We start from the raw sequence: 6,000 nt of genomic DNA, 5'->3' as shown, positions 1-6,000 counted from the left end.
TCAAGGGAGAGAAAGGTGGGATTCTTATCAGCCTTATCCCGAAAGACTTTGGCAGACTTCTGTTGGACTCTTCACAAACTGTTTGTGACTCATTACGGTCTATAAATGAGCATAATTCACAGACATTGAAATAAAAAAAAGTGGGTTTGGGGGGCTAAGCGTGTGGTTTTTTTTACTGTCTCAGGAAGCCTAGGTCGGAACAGGTTTATAAATGGAGGGCAAACCCCCACTCCCTTCTAGCACTGATGATGTAACCTAGCTGGGTAACGAAACTTCTGCAAGAAAACAAACAAGCTCCGAGAACACCAAGAATTCCGCATTTAACAAAATAACTCCAAGTGGAGAGGTGTTCGTTTGTTTATTTATTTTCCCCCCTTCCACAATCTTGCCTTGATGGACAGCTGCTTTCCCCCTCCTGAAACCTGTAAATGTCTTTACGGACAGGAATTTCCTCGGCTGCTCCATCGACAAGGAAAAATTCCTCGGGATTGTGCTGCGGTTGTGGAAGGCACCCACGAATTTCGCGGAGTGTTTGAAGGGGTGCGATCTGAGAATGCTTACATATTTAACCCCCCCACCCCCCCTAAAGCCCTCAAATCCCCATGTCTGCCCCCTAACCCCAAAGTCTTACCAACCACCATTTGGTACAGATGTTTATTTCCGTACAAATAATTGGGAATCCCGTGCCAATTTCCGACGGTGTCTGCTGCAGCCATTTTTCCTTTTTTGACAAATTCCTTTGCATCCCTTTCTTTTCCGAAGAAAATATTAGGGTTTGGCTCCCCTGGATAGAAGCAGCGATGGAGGGAGCCCTTATATGAGTGTGTTTGTGCATCACACAGCAGAAGGAGAGTTGACACGCAAAGAAGTGCCTTTCACATACATACATATATGTATGTATGTATGTATGTGAATCTACGAAAACATTATATATATATATATAGTCTCCTCGACTTACAACATTTCAGTTAAGTGACCGTTCAAAATTACATTCTGGACCAACTTTTTCCAAGGTGTCAATCAAGCACTTTTCCCTATCCTGGTTTTCCCAACCTCACTCCTAAGTGTGATGGAGCAAACAGAGAAATATTTTTCCTTTTTTTTTTTTGTTCCAGGATTTGAAAAGATTATTTCCACATCAATTCAGGTAGTCCTCAAGTTACAGCCCATTTGGTGACCGCTTAAAGCTACAACGGCACTGAAAAACATGAGCCATGGCTGCCGTTCACACTTAACAACCGGTCACGGGATCGAAGTTCAGGCAGCTGACTCGTACTTATGACGGTCGCAGGTTCCCCGGGGTCGCGCGATTCCCCTTTTGCGGCCGTCTTGACAAGCAACGGCCACTGGGAAGCCGTATTCACTTAACAACGTGTTCTTGACTTAAGAACGGCGATGAGCCACTTCACAACGGTGGTGAGAAAGCTGGTGAAAATGGGGCAAAGCTTACTTAACAACCGTCTCGCTTAGCCACGGAAATTTTGGGCCCTGTCGTGGTCGTACGTCGAGGACTACCTGTAGATATTATTTCAACCTCCATGTCCCCACAATGGGAAATTGCTGGATTATATACAGGGGCACACAATGCATAAAATAGAATATTTGCATTTTATATGCGACAACCGTCATCATACCGGCAAAGTTATTATTATTATTATTATTATTATTATTAAGGTCCAACTGGTTTTTGGAGCGATTATTATTCCTTTTTAAAGTCTTTTTTTTTTTTTGAAAAAAACTCGCCCTCCCACACACACACCCCTTTTTTTTCCCCGGACATACACACAAATTCTTGGCTAATTCACTTCACACTCTACATTTCTAGCACAACTAGGCGTAGAAATAACATTGTTAAGAGAAATCGTGACACGTACTTTTATAAGTGGAAAGCATTCCAGCACAAGCTGCGGCAGAGACACCACGCACAAAAACGCTACAATTATTATCATTTTTTTTGGCGTATCCGTTGCAGGAATCAAGCCAACCACGTGGGTTAAAACCCATGTATCGTACAACCGAGCCCCCTCCCCACTACCCTGCCAGCCCCCCACCCCATCCCAGGTGCTCCCACTCCCCATTTAAATAATGTCTCCTCGCCTGGCGTTCTAGTAAAACAGTTCTTTTTTTGCTTATTTCTCCAACGTCCCTATCCAGTCTTTCTACTTGCTTTTCGCACATAGTTCAAATCATCTCACGCTCTAGAAATAATCCTTATAATTAGTCGAGGGTCCTTTCCTTAAATATCCCCTGGAAATAATATCTCTGGGGCATTCGCCTTTCCTTCCTTCCCAATCTTCTTTTTTCCTCGGGTGGGCCTAATTGCCAAATCTAATTGGCGATTTGGGGCCAAGGAACAAGGAAACGGCTGGTTTATTCTGGCAAAGAACCGTTTCAAACTTTACCCCCCCCCCCCCAAAAAAAAGAACCAGGAAAATGTGACAGCTTTTGCTTCGCAAAGGAGGAAATGGGGAAAATACTTTTTTCTGTACCGTATTTTCACGACCATAAGGCGCACCGGATTATAAGGCGCAGTATCAGTTAATGGTAAATTTTCAACCTTTTTTCATATATAAGGCGCACCGGATTATAAGGCGCACTGCCGGTTTTTGATCAAATTTTAGGATTTTCAGTGCGCCTTATGGCCGTGAAAATACGGTACTATTTGCATTTAGCTTTTTTTTCTAAATTTGAAACGGGCAATGGAAACGGACTGCCTAATATTTTAAAAAGTCTATTTTTTTTCTCCGTTTTTAAGTAAGTCAGGCTTCACAACTTTCCCCCTCTCCAAAGGAGATTCGATAAATCTGTGCACGTTAAATGACGTTGCACACGTAACTGATAATAGATGATCACGCGTGGATGCAAATAGTAAGGGGGGGGCGAATGTCAGGACTTTTTTGAACAGTCTCGGCCCTGCCAGGATGGGTGACTTAAAAAATCCCTGCAATACGACACTTGCAATATTTAGCTTTAGAGCAGATAAGGTCTAAGATGCACCTGCTGCTGTGGCCTAGAGGTGGAGCTCTCGCCTCACCGTCAGGAGGTTGTGAGTTCAATCCTAGGTAAAGGCAGGTGTAGGGTTTCCTGCTTGGGCAGGGGGTTGGACTAGATGACCTGCAAGGTCCCTTCCAACTCTGTTAATCTGTTAAAGCACCTTCTGCTCAGGTCAAGAATTTTTCGATAAGCAGCCTCTGTGGCTTCCCTGCCCCATCTGGGCTTCTGAAAGCCGCCCGTGAGCACCTCCACAAAATGGGTGCCGGGGGAGATTTACCGACTGGCAAAAACGGCTGCTCCCGATGGGCAATTATCACTCAATCTAGGCTAGTTTGCAAGAAGGGAGAGTTATGAGGCCTAATGTCAGCTTTCTATTTGATTTGTTTTCAATAAAAGACTCTGGGGACTGGATTACATAATTTCCAAGAGCAGAAAAATGGATGGAAAAATCAATATTTTCCTCAGATACGATGTCCTTTTTTTTTTTTTTTTTGGCTGGTTGAATTGGGGAAATGGATCAATCAGGACAACTAAAAGGATCCTTTTGATGGATCTATTCATCTTGAGGCACGAGACGGGAAAAAAAGGAATAACAGAATAGCGGAGTTGGGAGGGACCTTGGAGGTCATCTAGTCCAGCCCCCTCCTCAAGCAGGGAGACCCTCCACCATTTCAGACAAATGGCTGTCCAATATTTTCTTTAAAACTTCCAGGGCTGGACCTCCCACAATTTTTAGAGGCAAGTCACTCCACTGGTTAATTAACAGGATAGCGGGAGTTGGAAGGGACCTTGGAGGTCATGTAGTCCAGCCCCCTGCTCAAGCAGGGAGACCCTCTAGCATTCCAGACAAAGGGCTGTCTTAATCTCTTCTTAAAAGCTTTTGTGATGTGGGTCTCGGCCCACCTGGAAAGTACCAGATGCTTCCATCGGCTCTCACAAAATTGACCCAGCATTTAATTTGAGAAGGGTTGAGGTTACACGGGGTTCGGAGAGCGTGAGGGGCATTTCCACAAGCGTGCAACGCGCAGATCGGGACTGAAAACGTTTGTTCAATCGGTAGCAAGAGCCGAGTATCTGGTTTGTTCAAACTATTGAGGGGGTTGGGGTGGAAATGGTGAGCTGGCAAGGGGGCCAGCCGCTCTTAATAGTTTTATTGACTGATTTACTTTGATATCACTTATTAATTTTGCAGTTTTGTGAAGTCAGGTGGCCCTCAACTTCACTTAGCGACCGTTGACAGAGTGACAACGGCTCCGGAAAAGGCCGACGACGACCTTGTTTTTCACACTTGCAACTGCTGCAGCCTCCTTACCGTTGTGTGATCAAAATATTGGGACGCTTGTCAACAGATTCACATTTAAGACGGCCGGGGTGTCCCCGGGGAGCGGGGAGGGTCCCGTGATCCCCTTTTGCGACCGTCGGACAAGCCCAAGTCAACGGGGAAGCCCGATTCACTTAACAACCGCGGGCCTAGCTGAACAACGGCAGCGGCTGACTTAAGAACGCTGGGGCGAAAATCGTAAAAAAGGGGACAAAGCTCATTTAGCAAACTCGCTTCAGGGAATCTGAGATACGGTGGCCGTATCTCAAGGACTGTCTCCATTTCCTATTTTGTATGGTAGGTTATTATATTGGGTACGGTACTGTTAAGCAAAGAGTCGGCACCATACCACTTCAAATAATAATAATTATTATTAAACGTGAAACTCAGCCAACTGAACATTCAAAAATGGATCACCAATACCAGTGACTGGTGCTAATGATTGATACGGTTTGCTGCCAGCGTCCTATGTATCAACCAAGTTCCTTCTTAAATTATTATTATTATTGTTGTTGTTATTTATTATTATTTATATACTTTATCCATTAAACATGAAACTCAGCCAAGTGAATATTCAAAAATGGATCACCAATACCAGTGACTGGTGCTAATGGTTGATACGGTTTGCTGCCAGCGTCCTAGGTATCAACCAAGGACCTTCTTAAAATATACGATGTTCTGAGTAGCTGCAATTTGTGGATGTGTCTTGAGAAATCCTTGGACATGGTGCCAAGTGCCCCGATGACAATGGGCATCACTGTTACATGTTTCATCCATAATAATAATTATTATTATTATAATAATAAGTATTTTAAGAAGATACTTGGTTAATACTTAGGATGCTGGCAGAAATCCGTATCAACCATTAGCACCAATTAATAATATTTGTGATACATTTTTGAATGTTCAGATAACGGAGTTTCGTGTTTAATGAATAAAAGAGATGATGATGACGACGATGATGATGATGATGATGACGATGATGATAATCATCATCATCACAGTTTCGATGGCCAGGTCACTATCATATAATAATAATAATAATTAGCAACCTGGCCATCGAAACTATGCAATTATGGATGAAGCATGTAACAGTGATACCTGTTGTCATCGGGGCACTTGGTACCCTGTCCAAGAATTTTATAAAATACATCAAGAAATTGCAGCTTCCTGCAATAAAACCAGCGGAACTGCAAAAAACTGAGCTGCTTGGAACATCTTATATTCTAAGAAGGTATTTTGGTTGATACCTAGGACACTGGCAGCAACCAGTATTAACCATTAGCACCAGTCAATGGTATTTGTGATGCGTTTTTGAATGTTCAGTTGGCTGAGTTTCATATTTAATGAATTAAGTATATAATAATAATAATAATAATGGCTAAGGATTGTCTTTCAGCGACCCGTAGGGTCAAGTTTCCCCAACCTTGGAGACACTGATTTGCTTTTAAGAGAGTTGGAAATACCCCAATTTCGCTTGCTTTTGAAAAACACCTGCCTCTTCCCCTTCCTGCCTATAACCCAATGAGCTTCCCAGTTTTAGAAGCAATTCATAACTTTAAGATGTAGACACCTCCATCTCTGCTCCCGTCCTTCTACTAAAATCCCCCTGCACATTTAAAGAAGTGCGCTAACCCTTATCACATGCTAAAGGAGACTTTTAATCTCTTTACAAACCCAACACG

This window comes from Thamnophis sirtalis, unplaced genomic scaffold (assembly GCF_051295495.1).
Source record: "Thamnophis sirtalis isolate CommonGarterSnake01/CBP01778 unplaced genomic scaffold, rThaSir2_p1.2 scaffold_8, whole genome shotgun sequence".
Classification (NCBI taxonomy): Eukaryota; Metazoa; Chordata; class Lepidosauria; order Squamata; family Natricidae; genus Thamnophis; species Thamnophis sirtalis.
Note: the sequence above shows the minus strand (reverse complement) of the source record.